Genomic DNA, 17,467 nt, shown 5'->3' with positions numbered 1-17,467 from the left:
TGAGTAATAGGAGTGTTCTGCAAAGCCATGATTGTCTAAACAGACTTTTATCAGAAAAACCAGACCTTTTTGTTTAGAGGTGAATCCTTTTATTTTACACCTAGAGATCACTTGCTGATATTTTACTATTATTACACACTCTCATGTGGAATCATGCTTTTCAAGCAGTAAATAAAGATAACCCTATGTATGTTCACTTTGCTTTAGGGTCTCTCACTGGTCTGTAGAGCTAAAGAGTGCCAGAGAAACGTTGTCCTGTCTCTTAAGACTTTGTTTGCTGTGTTTAATTGGACAGATTGGTCAAATATTCGTGGACAATTGGGATTTCTTTGCTTGCTTTGAATTCATGTCTAGGAGAAGCCTTAAAATTTGCTTAGATGTGCCCTGCAGCAAACCAAAGTATTTCCAAGAGGGTTTTCAGTGCTGGGGATAGTGAGTTTTAGGCTTTTAAGGAAAGGCTATCACAAACGTTGTTTTGGAGATAGTGCAGGCCTATTCAGGAAAATGTGTTATTAGAATTGCAATTGATTTCTGGACAGGCTGTGAAATTGCCACCAGTAAAAATGGTCCATGGCTGCTTTGCTTTCACCCTGTGCTTCACTTCTCTTGCTGATGGGCATGAGGCAGACAGTTCCTTCTCTTCCGCATCTCTGAGGGTTATTTAGTCTCAACTCTGGCTCTGGAACAGTCTCAAATCTTTGGCAGTGTGCTTCTACTTGGTGCTCCTTAGTTTCAGTGTAATAATTTTAAGAATCTCCTGGTTTATTGTGTACTAAAGCAGCTCAAGAATACATTTACAGTCTTTACAGTGCACTCAGACAAGTGTACATCAGCCTGTAATAAAACTTGTTACAAGTTGTGTTATGTTTATAGATGGAATATTTCAAGAGATTCTTTGGCAATCCAGAAGATTCCTTGAGTGTTGCTGAGCTTTTTAATCAGTAAAAGCTCCTCAGTCTTTCCCCCAGGACTGACCCCCTCTTAGCTGCATAGCCAATATTGCTTGAGGCACTTGCTATTTAACTTAATTAATAATAAGGTGATGATGTTTTATATAGCTTTTTAAAGAGACAAGGTTTAAACTTTAATCCAGTAATGATGTTCAACAACACAATGTTTATGGATTTAGTTTTTTTTTTTTTTTCCATTACTGTCCTAACTAAAATTGCCATTACCAAAAAAACCCCCAAAAAACCCTTAAGGTATAATATAGATTTTTCTCGCTGAAACTTAAACATCTGCAGTTGTGGCTGTTTCAGAGGCCTGTCTGGGTCTTTTCAGAGCGGGAGTGCAGTAAAGTACCACCAACTGTAGGATCTTGACAAATGTTTCTTCTCTCTCCTTGCTGCCAGTCAGGTCATGCTGAGTGATCAACACTGATTTTTTCTCTGAAGTACTCGAATTGTTGCAGAAGAGAGGCTACAAAACATAACAGTCAGAACTGCAGATCTGATGGTCTGCACATGAAAGTACGAAATTGCCACTGTCTCAAAGAGTGTGCAGAGTGAACCAGTGGCTTACAGCCTTCTCAGGCTGCTGGATGTGCCAGTAAAACACTGAAGTGCCAACAAAGAGCTGGAGGAGCTCACTGGCACCAATTTCCATAACCCATTTGGGAAAAAACAAAGAGCAGCTTGGAAGTGCAGGCTCCAGGAAAAGGAATATGTTGGTGTTATGACCACCTATTTACAGTGTGCTGTGGGTGTCTTTGGGGTGTGTGTTGCTGAAAAGTGAAAAGAAGTTGTTAAGTACTTTTCAGGAAAAAATATATGAGAAATAGAAGCTTCCTTCCAATGAAGGCTTTGTTGACCTCAGAAGGCAAGGAACAGCTCCATGCCCAGGGCTGTTTAACGAAAGAATGGCCATTATTAAGAGTTGCTGATGCCAGAAATTAACCTGATAATGTGGCATTTGTTTGTGCTGCAGTGCAGCCCTCCATGGCCCCATGCACAGCATTCACTGCTGGCATTAACAACATTTACATTCTCTCTTTTGCATGTAAAGATTTGATGGCATTGGAGTTCACAGTCAGCCTTCTTCACAAACCTTCTTTATGGTCTGCTCCCGTAGAGCAGAATGGAAATTTTGGAAATAATTATTGGAACATCAGCATTGGAAAAAATTATTTCATAACTATGCTAGGTGAAAAAACCAAAATTCTGAAAGCAGATATTGTTTTTAAGACTTAAGTCCATACTCATAATGGAAAAATTTTGAAACCTTGAACTTTAAGGGAAACAAACCCTCTGTATTTTTCTTTCTTCTGTATGTGATGGGAGTGCAAATATTTTTTTAATTGTCAATACATATCTGATTCAATCCTTGCAGACTATGACAGTGTTTTTTTAGAATTTCCAACACAGAATGGCAACATTTTTGGACTCTGTTCTGGATCATGAGGATTAACTTTTTCCCTATGCCCTGATCTACTGACTTCAATATATTGAAAAGTTAAATGTAATCACAAGTTAAATGTAACTGATCCATAAAAACTTATTACAGTTTAAGTGCCAAGTAATGTAATTTTTTTTTTCTAGTGGTATAACTAAGTAGAGAGTCTTCCAGGAAGCTTTTCCTGAACTAGGGGTGAAGTTTTCTGTACTTTGTGAAATCTGGTAGCTTTGGTAGAAAGACTTGCTCAGATTTGGGTAGTAGCCTTCCCAGAGCTTTCTAGGCATAGTGCATGTGATCAGTGTGGCTATGACGAGCACAGAATAACACAGACAAATGAGAATCTGTAGCTGTAGGGTTCAGCAAGGGATTCTAAATCGTTTGACATGTGCACATGCCTGTGTGTAGTGCTAGATTTCCTTGAGATTGCAAAATACAAAGTTTAAGGGAAAAAAAACATGTTTGAATTTGACTTATTGTCACTGCCTTGTTTCTACAACACCTCTTTCTGCATGAAGACCTAGAATTGTGAGGACAAAAAAGAAGGAAATGGATTAACATATGATGTTGTGCTGTAATTGTTTAGTTGTGAATAATTCATGCGTTTTCTTCGTTCCCAACAAGAGATGACAGTGAGATACCCTAAAGATTTGAATCCTTCTGGACCCTACTGAAACTGCCAGGACTAAATGTGCTTCTGGAATGCAAACAATAGCTGAGGGTCCATTTATCCACAAATTTAGGCCTGTGCTTGAGCCTCACTGAGGACATAAGATAAAAGACTTTTATTTTACAGACTGCTTGGAGGACCCTCAAGCTTTAAGCCCTCTTTCCTATTTGTCTATTTGGACCTTCCAAGTTGTCATGCTTTGCACAGTCTGCTTGTTTCCACGTTCACAGTGCTGCTTTCCATGTTCACAGTGCACTCTTTCTCTCCCTATTTTCTTTCCCTTGGTTCTTGTGATTGATGGCACATCAACATGTCACACGTCAAGATGGGAAGGCCAGGTCATTCCTTTGTCTTCTGATAAAAGTTTCTGTTTTAAACTCCACTTGGTAGGTTTCTGAGCTCTTCAGAATGCATTTGCTTTCCAGGACCTTTGAAAGCCTACTGCTAAAACTTTCTTGAGAAATGTTTGTGTTTATTTTTGCAATGTGTGTTTATGCAGAAAATAATTACATAGACAACAGAGCTGTGGTAGAGCCTGGTGGAGTTTTCATCACATGGAAGTAGAGAAATTTTCAGGGTTTTGAACCCTGGTCAACCCATTTTAAAATTTTTTTGAAGTGAGTGAAAACTGTTTTAAGAAACACCTTTTTTTTTCTACATATAAACTTTCATGCTTGGTCTGGCCTCTTCTACTTTTCAATTTTCATAAAAATTAAAACAGTACACATGCTTTTTTTTTTTTTTTTTTTTTTTTTTTTTTTGTAATCTGACAGCGAATATTCAGAGGCTGTGCTTAACTCTATAAACAAAGCCCCTCCAAATAATGGAAATTTATCTTGTTATACAAGGAAAGTCTAAAGTATGGATTTCAGATAGTGATTTCTGCCATTGACCAAAAAAAGGACAATAAATGTTTATTGAAAGATTCTTAGCAGTGATGGAAAATTGCCTCTTTTAGGCTGCTTTGGATCCCAGGTTTCTAGATTCAGCTGATTTGTCGTGTTCCTCAACACAGTGTCTGAGCTGAGTGTGGTGCTGAGCAGGGAAAAGGTCTGACCCGGGTAACTGGTGGGAAATACAGAATAAACAGTTTTCTGCAAGTCCTTTAGAATTCTGTGATAGAATACAAGAGTGGAGAAAACGTTGTCAAGTTCTTAACTGTCACATATTAAAATTTCATGGTAGGGAGAATCTTGTTAATATCCAAATTGAGTAACTCTGTCAGATGGTGTAGATCTCATGAAGAGTCAAGTACTGTGAGATGGTAATTATCTTCTCCTCCTTTAACATTTGCTACTTTTCACCGAGGCTGAGATTAATTATGAAATTCAGTAAATGATGGCCACATGCAGATAAGTTATATTCAATTTACTATTTAGAGAAGAAACCGCAGTTGGCTCTTGAATTAATTGAGTTCTCAGACAACTCACGTGATTTGTATGGTAAATGTAGCAAAAGTTCCTGCAGACAAGTTATTTATTTCTGCTATACATATCGTGCTTAAACAACCAACAAATTAAAATCTGCTATCTGTAAATACTGTTCATTACCATTAGTACTTGCAGAAATGCACTGTGTTCATCGTAGTGACTCTGCTGTTTGCTTCTGGAAATGTGTTCTGAGCCATCTCTAGGGAAATGTTTTATAGTTCTTGAGGAAAAGCGTTGAGCTTCTTGTTTTCCTGAATATGTAATTATCGTCATGATTTTAATTACACTGGCTGTTGTTTGCATATAATCAGAGAGCAGTGGAATTTTACAGAATTGCAGCCTTCTAAATAAAAACTATGGCATATTTAGTGTATATCAAGAAAAATCTTTTAGATAGAGAGTTGTGCTACTGGAGCAAAGCTGTCCTGTCTACGAGGACAAATTCAGTTCCAGCCCATGGGTCTTGGATATAACACTCAGTTTCCAACCTCCCTGTGGATTCTGACAGTCCTCGTCCTCTCAAGCATCAGAACTCTGTGGGTGAATGAACGCCAGATTCTGAACATTTACCTTTTGATTTCTTGTAACTTCAAGCATTCTGTCATTTCTGGCCACTTGGCCTGGCGCTCCGAGTAAATGCTGTGCTGTAGGAGAGACTAAAAGAGGAACCACATGTCATAAAACCTCAGCAGCTCATGACTACATCTACATCCTGAAAGTGTCTTGCTGTGCAGCCAGATCTCTTCTCTACACTCAGAGCTCATGATGAGATCCCTGGTTCAGAAACAGAGCACGAGGCACCTGGATAACAAGGCCAGGAGTTCACAATAGCTTTGTGGTGTGTAGATTAATATGTGACCAAGTCATTAACTCTGTGTGAAGAGAAATGTTTATGAGGCGCTCAGAATCAAAGTGTATTTCAGAATTAGCCTCTCTTACTAGAAGTGTTGGTATAATGATTCCCACAAAACCAATATTGCATAAATTTGCCTCTAAAAGAAAGAATTCCACTTGCCCAACTGATTTACATGGGTGGAAGCTGCAGTGCTCCTGAAACTGTTGCCAGTCATATGAAAAAAACATCTGATAGATGACCACAGAGCTGAACTTAAAAAAACAATAAAAAACAAAGAATTTTGTACAGTTTCAGCTGAAAAATTTGTTTGGTACTTTTCATGTTTGTCCTAAATCCCTCATCAGTACCAATGAACTGGCACAGGGAAGAGAAGCTGGACGTGGTTTGAATTTATTCAGTTTACTTGGCAAAGGTGATGAAGTTCTCTAAGTAGATTCTTTGCTCCTCTCTGCTGTTTTCACCACTAAAACATTTTCTTTCCTTGCCTCCACTTATCCAATATGTACAATTTTTCTTGACTTTTTGGGGTACTTACCTGATTAAAATATAGCTCAAGTCTTTCCCCATATGCTTAATTAGATGTGTACATAAATGCTTTATGTGGAATGTGTTCTTTAAGTCAACACACTGTTTGCCACAAAAGATGTGAAATGGTGATCTTACGTGCTCCTTTAGGATTCCTGAATACTTTTGGGTTGTAATTCTTAAAGGAGATTGGAAATTTTCACTTTTTGAAAAAACACACGGTTTATTTTGAAGCAGATGAGTACAAATGGCACGTGGTTGATGAGCTATGAGAAATTCACTGTAAAGTTCTGTCTCTAAATTTTCCAAGTATAAAAACTAACAACACAGAAACTCTGTTTGTTTGAATCAGATATTAAATTTGTTATACTGTCTTTTCCATTCATCCTCTCAGATTGTCCAGACACTTCATGTCAACAGTTTTATCTGTTTATTAGAATACTAATAGAGGAGCAATTGAGCACAGTTGTAAAGCATTTACTGGCAGCTTTCCATTATGAGTAAATGTAACAGCAAAAGAAAAGCAGAGAACAACCTGCCCTCCTTGCCTAGCAAGAGCTCTGTTTGTGAAACAACAGGAGATAAGAGTGTTCACATTATAAATAACTTTATTTTTTTTCCTAGAAGGATCACTGAGTCTTCTGCATGCACAGAAACTTTTATAATAACTGTGCTACAATTATTTAAAAAAATCAATTCTTTATCTTCCAGCTAACTTCCACGTAACAGCATCTTCTGCACCTCATTTTTGATAGACATAGTAGCAGTACAGCCTAATATTTCATAGCTCAGATAAAACGTTTTATGTACACAGTTTAGGTATTTCTACACAATTAAGATAGCAAACTAAGATCTCTCTGTGCATCCTTACAGTCCAGAGGACAAATGCAACTTTGATAGATAGAAAATGTGCATTTTTCTATATGAGATCCTTTTGATGTACCTTCGTTTTGCCCCGTTCTTCACTTTTAGGAGATACAACAGAAATGTGCCCAGCTTTAAATGGCCAGAGGCATAGATTGGGAATGAATAAATTTGGGGTCATTGCTCTCCTTCAACTCTGGGTTATTATGCACACCTCAAATAATTTTTCAATTTTTTTCTGTTTTCTCAAGAGCAGCTAGAGGCCAGTGACTCTTTATAAACCACTGCAGGATAGAAAAGCTTGAATTGCTGTCCTGGTTCCCTAAAAATAAATTAAATTTTTCTTCATCCAGCAATTTTTTTTTTTTTTAACAAATAGGACAAAAGTTTAAACTTTTTAGTGAAACTATCTTAGAATCCTCTATTTTATCTCTTAGGTGAAACACCTACAGGGAACTTACTTGCATTAGGAAGAAAGACAAATGTGTATTTTTATATAGCTTCTATATTTATATCAGCTCTACTATTAGGTGTAAGAAGGTATATTTTTTCTCAATATATATGGTAGCAGCCCTCTGGATCTACCGACACATCTACTTTTAAAACCAAAAGTCATTTCACTTTCATTTTCCCAGAGGTTTAATATTGTTCCTTTAACTTCACAGTGAGAGCATGTGAACTTGGAAAAGTGTTATAAATGGATTTTCTTATAATTTTGTGTTCTTTTAGAGAATCTATTTTATGGTGCAATAATTAATGTAATCCTATAAAATCTAGTTAGATTTATTCATATGGTGTTTTGTTTGTAAAATGTAGTGTAAGCAAAACAGCTTAATGGTTTTGCTACTCAAGGATGGGTTTATTCCTTGAGCAGAGCAAAGCAATAGAAAAGCAATGAGAAAAACAGAGTAAGGAGAAGGGTGGTGGTCTTTCTGTAGCAGCAGGGGGAATGCAGTTATGGCTTTATTATGAAAGATAATATTCTAAAACTTTTTTAAACTATACCTTGAAAATGCTTAAAATAATTTCATATTTAAAAGAAAAAATCAGTGTTATGGCACATCTTGAGGTGAACTGAAGGCATGTGCAGTTACTTTCATTGGTCCTTATAATTTTTTTTTTCCTCACAAATGTCTTTCTGTAAAACAAGCTGTTTTGCAAAAAAAAAAAAAAAAAAGAGAGAAAAAAGATTGTTCATCGATGTGCAGTGGGGTAGGAATTCAGGCACTGGAAAAGTTCAACATGCCTTATGACAAGACACTGATGTCAGTCACATTTTTGATAATCATTGTGTTTTCTCCAGATTTCGTGGGTAAATGCTTCAATAAAAAATTAATTAGTAAGGTTCACAGTGGACACAAACACAGAAACGAGTCAGAATTCAACTGTTTCTTAGTTTGGCATATTACAAAACCACATGGGACATTTAACACTTTAATTTTTGTTGGCTAACCATTATCCATGCCAAGTTCCTTTGTCCTTCCAGATTCTCAGCGCTGGTCTAAGGACAATGGTGTGTTTGAATTGTGCATTTCAAAAAGTCATGAGAAGCAGAAAATGAGGTGCAGTGCTTCATAATGTTCCTACTTTCTGATTCCAAACTTGAAGATAACTAAGGAAGCCATAAAAAGTGATGCCAGAAGGGACTTGAGTAAACCACCCAAGTCCTTCCTGTCTGACTTTACTGTATGATAGTAGGGTGAACTATGATCAAGCTTCCCCTGCACCTGCGTATTACAAATCTAAATAGATGTATGGAAAATCAAGAAAATCAAGAAAGTTTTCCTTATTGACAAAATTTGCATCAGAGAAAGACAAATCTTCAATGAATTTTTAATTCTATTTACATATTATAGAGGAAAATGCAAAAAAAAAAAAAAAAAAGCTTTAAGATGTGCCGGGAGGGAAGTTCTGTGAATTATCTTACAGTAAAATCTGATTTTGTCTGACATTTTGCTCCCTGTAAGTGAGGAAATAAAACAGCAAACTGTGATTTCTTTCTGGCTGAGTCTCAAGGAGAGTCTGCATTTTCATAAACTTCAAATAGAGGGACGGAGAAAAAAAAAATCAGCCCTGTAATTTGCTTGTTGTTTGCTGTTTGTAATAAAAATCATTGTTAATTTAGGAGCCCGACAGCTGTAGGACATTTGCCATTCAGCAGCAGCTGTCAGTAGCACTCTGGTTTATTTTGCAAACAGATGTTTAATTTGACTTCAAGGCCATTCTCATTTTGTAGGGGAAACAAAGAGAGAAAAGGAATAAAAATAATAATGATAGCCATAATTTGATTTCCATTCAAAACATACAGAGAGTCACTATTGATGACATCAGAAGTGCTGTCATGTTTTTTTACTGAATGTTTGAAATCAGCTTTTTGTACCTGCCTGAAGTTATGCATGATAATTCATATTAAGGAATTAATTTGTCTTGTGTCAGGAACTGAAGGCTTTATTTTAGTGAAATGTGATGCCTTTTTAAAAGATGTATTTTATTCATGAATCAAGTTGTCATACTATTTCTGCAGGTCACAGATAAAAAGATTTTGGTCTCTGTGTTGAAACCAGCACTCCAGTGGGCCCAAATATGTTTTGCACATCAGTGCATGTGAAGGGCACGTGGCAGAGGGCAAATTATGTACAGCAATGATGAAAGGAAGTAAAAAGGAAGCAATTGGAAATATAAGTAGTGTAAGGCAGTTAATTTTTAATTTTAGTACCAAATGATGTTATCCAATATATGCCTAGTGACTGAGGCTTTAACAAAACCTGCTGTTATAACATTTTGGCAAGATCCTCCATTACTCAAAATGTCTGTTGACCCAGATAAAAGAATGTAGATGAGCCGTGCATATTCTCAAACCTACATCGGTAATTCCGAGACGTTCCAAAGTCTGATTTAAGTTTGCCATAAGTGTGGCACAACTGGTCACTAGCTTCCTCATAATGCAATCAGTATTTCAAGGTGTTCTTGTGAGGGCACGTAGGTGGTCTTGCAGTCAAATGTAAGAAGCTGCACTGCATGTGTGGGACAAAATTCTCCTTAGAAAAATTTTTCTAGCAGGCTGATGTAAGTATTTGGTGAAGGGTCTGTGTGCTCACAGAAACCTAGAGCAGCTCTGCAGGGCACGTTTTGCAATTACAATTTCAAGCTCTATTATAGTATGAAAGGCAAATGGGTGAATTAACAAGGTGCTGGATTCTGGCCACCCTTCCTTGGATCGAACAGCATTTGAAGTCTTGTGTGAGTTTACATTTTACAGCTGGAGAGTCCCTAAGAGCGGTGTGTAAGACCAGCCAGGGTCTCAGAACCTGAGCACTGTCTTTATCTTGATTCCTTGCTTCATGTGAAGCACCACAAAATCAATTCTGATTTGTTTCCTTAAAGGAACATCTATTTGTGTTATTGCAGTTCTTCAGAAATTCTGAAAAGCCACGCAGAAAAGGAATTGTTCTTTACAATGAACTGGCTGTGGAATTGATTGTTGTTGTCATTCTCGTTACCTGGGTTGACAATTTTAAGGCTACTGTGAAAGGATTGAAACGCTAAATTCAGCCAATAATTGGGCAGGCCTTTCCTTTTTTTTTTTTCCTTGCAGTAATTAGGTACCCACTTTTCCCATCTTTTCTACATCATTAGACATGCACTAAGGATCTTTGCTATCTGAACAGCAGCAGCCTGATCGCTTTTTTGCCCTGCTTTCCCAAAGAAATGGATTTGTTGCTCCATCACTTCACTGCTCCAGCAGAATGCAGTTTGAAGGCTTGCAATGCACCAGAAAGCACATTTGATTTTTTTTTAATGGTTTCTGGGTTTCATTTGCTGCAGAAAGGGCTGGGAAGCAGTCCTACGGAGGGACTCAGCTCTGCTCGTTAGAGGGATAATGAGCTTCATGCTCTTTCACTGCTGTGTGTGGAACCCCATGATAACTACTATCAACCAACTCATTTAAGTTTTACAGATTGCCCATCATATGGTTTCCCACCATAGATTTCTCTGAAAATGGAATATATATTAGATTTATATATAGGGAAATAAATCTCTGCTCTCTTATGCTGCAACTGCTTGGCAATTGTGGCTGAAGTAGGTGTATGATGATACAAAAAGCTCACATAAAAAATATGTTCCACGTGCAAAGGTATTGAGGGACCACCATCTCATGGTTGCTCATAAAGAAGTTGTCTTGCTCATCACGTTTAATTTAGACAGCAAAATATTAACAAAAGGCATTTTTCTAATTTCCCTGAATGAATTGTGGCCAAAACATTGTCTTCAATATGGTGAAGAAACACAAATAGTTATCATTCTTTCTGCTTTTATAATAGTAATCTGTATTTATGCAACACAATTCCGCTTACAACATGCTAAATATGTTCAGGCAAGTAAGTAAAATAAAGCTAAACTGAAGAGGAGGGAAATTTGACAGGTACTTGGATATGTGTTGTCTGCATTGTCTTTTTCAGTAAGTGACTTGGCTCAGTGAGAATAAAGTTCTAAGTGCTGTCCTTATAATTTTCTGGTTTTCCAGTGGCCACTCACACCTCATAAGAAATTCAGGCTGCAGGTCCTGTTCTGATTAAGTGAATCTGAAGCTGGTAATTGATTTCAGGAGAAGGTCAGTCATGTGTCACTAGAGTGTCACCAAACAGAAGCACAGGACTGTGGGACACATCTAGGCTTTCCAAACATCCTCCTCATCAGTGTATCTGGTAATTTTATGGTTTTAGTTTTTAAAACATGCATTTTTTTTTTCCTGCCTCGTTTTCAGTTCGATTGTTTGGTGGGAACAAATGACTCGCCACTACAATAAACATAGTCACATAGTTACACCTTACATTTTTGTCTAGAAGATCAGGAAATTTGTTTTCCTTGTTGCTTCAGTTTCAAAGCCTGGACCAACATTTGGAAATGTTTAGATGGCACTGCATGGCTCTCAATCTCAAACCCATAATGGATTCACCTATGTCCCATACAGGTGTCTGAAGGGGCCCCAGCTTTTCTCCACAAACTCTGAGCAATGAAAAGCTCTATTTCCTCCTGTATCTCTAATCACACTTGGTGTATTTCAATTATCCACATCAAAACTTCTCCCTCTTGGAGTTTCTAATGAAGTTTAAGAATCTGATTAACTGCACTTTTGTTCCAAATAAAACGTGGTAGGGCTGAACTCCAGCTCCTAGTCTATGCCTGCTTCTCAATATAAAGGGTGATTTATCATTCTAATCCCTGTCATTACTGCTTGCTACTGTTCACAATGCTCCTGTAATAGTCTTATTCATGTGCTCTCCTTGTCCTGATGATTGAGGGAGATACAGACTCTGGATCTTTTGCTTAATCCCTGCTCCTCTAAGCACAGTTGTAATCACTTCCTCTATGAAATGCTGACCTTTATCCGGATCAGTGAGACTTCAGGAACCCCACTGAGGCAAAAAGCTTCTTGAGACTGTAGGGTTTGTTTCCTCTCCCTGCTGTATGTTTTTGTGTAGAAAATGCTTTAAAATCACCGTGAAAAGGAATCACAATCTTCCAAGGAGTTTCATTAGCCCGGAGTGGTTTGGGGGGTTAATGTCTATGATTTCAATATAATCACACCCACAGTCTGACAATCCGCTGCTGCAGCAGAGATGTGCCTGGGCTCTGTTCTCACCCTTCCTGTGCATGTCTTGGGCATTTATTGATCCATTTCCTAATCTGTTTCTGTACCTTTCAACACTGCTATTTCCTTATCCCTGAGAGTCTTTTTGTGATTTTCTTGTGTTGAGAGAAATCTTTTTCCATCATTTACTTGCTCTGATGTAGCCAAAGTGCAATCAGTGCCACTGGAGCTGGCAGCGAAGCAGCCATGAGAAGGCTGTAGGATTTTGGCATTTTTAGGGCTGAAGTGCAAAAAACCAAAGACCCTGATGTACAGGTTCCCTGCCGTTGCATTCTCCAAAAACCTGTGTGTCGTGACAGGTAGAAGAATTCTAAAAGAAAGGCCTCATAAAATCAGGCCTGCTCTATTAAATTAATGGCTACCCTGTCGTCTCTTCTAAGTGTAGTTCAGCAATTTATAAGTTCCCATGCCAAAACAGTCTTGGTATGAAAACTTGTTAACATAACCACCTATTCTTGGGCTAAAAAATAAATGCACCTGCAATGATAAGAGATTTATCTCATGAAAATCAGTAAAGACAATATCTAAACAATACAAAAATAGAGATATTTGACAGACAAGTAAAATATCTTTTACTAACCAGTAGAGTAATTGGCAAGCAAGCCATTAGCCAATTCAAGTTGCACACGAGGTCTGTAAAAACTGTATAAAATGAGTTGTGAAAACAAGGAATTGGCTTTTCCTTCCATAAGGAGCATAGAGTCTCAGCTAACTTATCACAACACCTATGTTCCAAAGTTTGGCAACAATATTTGCTACAAATCTCTATAGCAAGGACTTCAGCAAGCAGAACAATTGTAGGAGCTCAAGGCACTGCTCTAACACTGTTCTTAGCCATTAACAGGCATTAAACAACAGGTAGGCAGAGAGGCTTGCTTAAAATAACCCTAATAATGCAGAGGAATTTCATGGATTAATTCAATATTTCTTTGATAATTACATGTTGCATGAGCAAGGTGGTCTTTCAGCTATTTCTTAAATGCAATTTGAATTTGCAGTCTTCCCGATATGCTGCCCTCTGAGGATGAGGGAAGTGGAAAAGTTACCAATAACAACACTGTTATTGATCCTTTATTTTCTTTCCTGTCCCTGCAGTCCTGTCTTTCAGCATAAACACCCTGGCATGATGTGGCTGGATGTTCAGTAGGCTGTGCAGTCCCAGCTGTCAGGGAGAGCTCTCAGAAGAGCCCAGGTAGATGAGATCTGTGTCTTAATTCTTGACAGATGAGATCTGTGTCTCGGCTGCACTAAAGAACTGACAGGTCTCTTCTGATGGCTCCAGTTCTACTCCTTAGCCTCAAGTACTAAAGACACTGCATCAAAAACTTCCTCAGGGAAATCTGTTAACAACAGTCAGGTCTCTTTTAAGAAGCAGGATTAAGCATTTTAATATTAAATTATCTTTGTTTCACTGGGTGTTAATTTGTTCCATTAATTGTGACACCTTCAGGCTCCTGTCAATTCAAATGAAGTGAAGATTTTTTTTTTTCAGATTTGAAAACATCAAATACTTTGTTCCAGTCTAGATTCCTCCTACTGACTGTGCACTAATCAGTATTTAATGAATGGGTGGATTTTGTTAGGGTATTGCTTTTGACAAATAAATTATTTTCTGTTCAAGCAAATAATTTACTCATTTAAACATAATTTCATTATATTGCTAGTTGAAAACTTTTAAAACAATAATAGGAGAATGACAGCTCTGTTATTTTTGTTTCATCTTCAAATTCTTTTACTTCATGCTTTATAAATATTAAAAATTTAGAACAATTTTTCAAATTTTTTGGGAATTTTTTTCAGGCTTCATTAACTGGACACTCCTGGTCATGCTTAAATTTTAATTCTTTTGGGTTCATTTTTGTTGTTGCTGTTGTCGTTGTTTTTTTTTAATATATAAATAATGTGGTGATTCTTTTTTTACTGCCCCATCCTGGAGTGGGAGAAGGTGATTCAAGTGTAGAGGGCAATATGAGTGGAATATAAAGATTATAAAAGCTACGCTGTAAAAGGGGAAATATGCTTTTGCTGTGTCTCAGCTGCCCATGTGGGCTGTGCAATAATGGCAAAATTCTTCTTGTTAAAGGAGGTTGAGCAGTGACCTCAAGTCAAGTAGGAACTTGGGGACAGGTGAAGGAACATATGTGAGGGTTTGAGATGTGGCCTTTGCCTGTGTGGTTTGTTTTCTTCCCCATCCTGCCAGATCAGGTCACACAGGCTGGCAAGAGGGGCATGGTTTGAACAGCCAGAGAAATGAAGTGTTTAAGTTCCCCGTGCAAGTGGCTGAGTGTTCTACAAGTTGCAGAGACCTTAAACAGAAATAAAATGCAGCTCAATAAGGGTTTTTTATTTCGCTTTATTTTTCATTTTGTTTTTAGGGTTTGTTAGTTAGCACACAGGTGCTTGGTGTTGGTTCTTATCACAAGTCAGCTGAGTTATCAGATAATAAGACTTTGGGCTCACTAGCCTGGAAAAAACCCTTTAGTCCCACCTTTGGTAGATTGTTTCCATCTACTCTATAAAAGCACTACTTAGGATAACAAGATAAATCCATCCTCCAAACACTCAATCCTATCCAATCTGTTCTGACTTGCCTTTGCAGTATAATTTATAATGCTTAGCTCTGAAATTTAAAGAGATTGCTGCAAAAAGTGGGGACTATAAAAGTGAAGTGAAGATATAGCCCATAAACAGCAATGGGCTTCGAGTGATTTTTTTTTTTTTTTTTCGTTTCTTTTGGGGTTTTTCTTGCAAGTAACAGGCGTTGTGTTCCTGTCAGAAATTATCGTGTCAGTACAGAGTTTTATCCTGAAGATTTTAGTTTTGTATTTATGTCCTGTGGCCATTCAAGCAAAGAGCAGAGAGAATTTGAGGAAAAACAGATGATAGCAGCACCTATAGCTGTGGTTACCCCCAGAGCTTTTTGTTGTATTGTATTCATATACTGATTATGATGGACAAATTAGTCCTGAAGTCAGTGAGCCCCCGCGTAGGTGTGTGGTGGCAGCCCCAAGTGTGGCTGCCAAAAGACACCAAAAGGATTTGGAAGCGAGAGGAAACTGGTAAGAAAATCTTTGCAGCTCTTGCCGTGGCGTTTCTCTGAATTGTATTTTCTGACAGTACATGTGAAATGTTGAAAAAATAAAACTAAACAAGGATAATCTGATGCGTATTTATGTACTGAAGCTTTTAGAAGTGGTCATGTTTTATTGTTTTTCATGGGACTAATCTGCTGAAGAAAAGATCCTCGCCTTGTGCAGGGATGTAAATGTGGAATTATGGCAACACTGGTAAACTTCATCTTACTATTACTGTGTTTTATTCAACATCAAGTCTGATCGGGTGGTTTAAGCTGTGTTAAAAACACACTTAAAAACAAACTAAAGAACAACCCCCACAAAATGACAACAAAAAATGCAGCTTTTGTTTTAGCTTCTAAGTTATGCATTAAAAAAAGAAACAGTTTGCTGCAAATTTTTAGAAAGCTGGCCCTTGTCAGTGATGGCAACTGACAGATTCTGGTGTAGATGGAGCCTGTCGTGGCTGAGACACCACACTTTCCTAAAGAAAAAAATATTTTGAGGATTGTGGTTTTCAAATATACAATCAGTGTAAAAAATTGCTGGACATCTATTGACTAAACAGTTGTATAGGCTTCCAGAGGAGTTTTAATTTCTATTTAATTAAAGTCTCCTAAATTTTGGAAAGAGAAGTAAATATTGTTGAAAAACTTCTGGGAGGTTGTATTTTCCCTGATCTTGTAAGTGCTTGTCAGAAACACAGGACTGGCTTTTTTAAAAAGACAACATAGAAGAAAATAAAATGAGAACATCCTAAATAATGCATTAGAATGACCAAACCCAGCAGCATCAACAAAATTGCAGTAGATGTAAATTCGTGGTTTTCACATCACTTTCTAATGCTAAAGTCAATGCTATATTTAGAAATTCTCTCAAAAAAACCCCTAACAAACCCCCCAAAAAAGAAAACAAACTTAACATCCTGTTAATTGTTCTCAGTAGCTTTCTGGGAGGGGGAAACAACTTATCATACTGTAATTAAATCAGTGAGGCATGGAGTAATTAAAGGAAATAATTTTGATAGCTAGAAGGGCAAGACAAGTTTAACTCACAGGTAATACAGAGCAGGAAAAGTGTCTTATCTGCAACTCTGTAGATTATTTCTCAACACTCAGGTAAAGCTTGGAGTATCCTCACCAGCTCTACAAAACCTGTTTTATTCGAATGTAACTCTAATATTGTACTTAATGGTTTTGATGTAAGCTTAAAAAATGTCATGGGAACAATTCTTACAAATCCTCTTCCTTACTTCTTTTGTCACATCACTACACCCACGGAGGTAATTTAAAATAAGAGTATTTCTTTTCATGCTAGGATTTGACAAAAGGATGAGGAAAACAATCTAAAGCTGTTTCTATGGGAAAAAAGAAAAAAAAAAAAGAAAAAAAACAAAAGAGAGAATGAAAAAACCTCAAACTGACTCCTCTGTTTCTGGTATGAACTGGAGCATTCCTAAGGCTGGCCTGAATTTTTATGGTTTATGACATTTCCTGTTTCTTAACATCCCAAATGCCATTTCTGTGTTTTTGGCAGAGCTTTTCACAGGAGGATGGTACAATTGTTGTGGAACTGGGCTGCAGAGGGACTTTCTTAATCCATGGAAGCTTTTCCAGGCAGTTTTTTCCCCACTGCCCACAGATATGGTGGGACCAAACCAAGCTGTGACAGGGACATTCCAAAGGGGTATTGCCAAAGCAAATATTATAAAATATTATCTAACCAGATATTCTTTCCTTTTCATGTGAGAACTAAAAAACAGAAATATTGACACATTTTTGACAATTCATTTGTTTGGTTTTCTTTATTAAAGCAGATGATTTCAGATGTAGAAATGCCTTTACCTTACAGTTTTGCTACTTAGTTTGATGATGGAAAAGCTTTAGCACAAATCCAGAAGCCTTGCCTTAAGAAAATGGGAAACAAACAGGATTTTTGAGTCAAATTTATTTCCTTCTTCCTTTATCTGTCATTTTCTGATAGTCAGAGAGAAAAAAGTCAACA

At 37.3% G+C, this 17,467-nt stretch overlaps 1 protein-coding gene across 1 annotated transcript in view; it reads left to right on the top strand.

Moving 5' to 3' along the window:
* The window catches only part of SPON1 (spondin 1), a 178,949-nt gene that overhangs the window by 36,131 nt on the left and 125,351 nt on the right, over nucleotides 1-17,467 (top strand). The gene's annotated exons all lie outside the window — the stretch shown is intronic.

This window comes from Sylvia atricapilla, chromosome 6 (genome assembly GCF_009819655.1).
Source record: "Sylvia atricapilla isolate bSylAtr1 chromosome 6, bSylAtr1.pri, whole genome shotgun sequence".
Lineage (NCBI taxonomy): Eukaryota > Metazoa > Chordata > Aves > Passeriformes > Sylviidae > Sylvia > Sylvia atricapilla.
The sequence above is the reverse complement of the archived record's forward strand: the minus strand, read 5'-3'. Positions and strand labels throughout refer to the sequence as shown.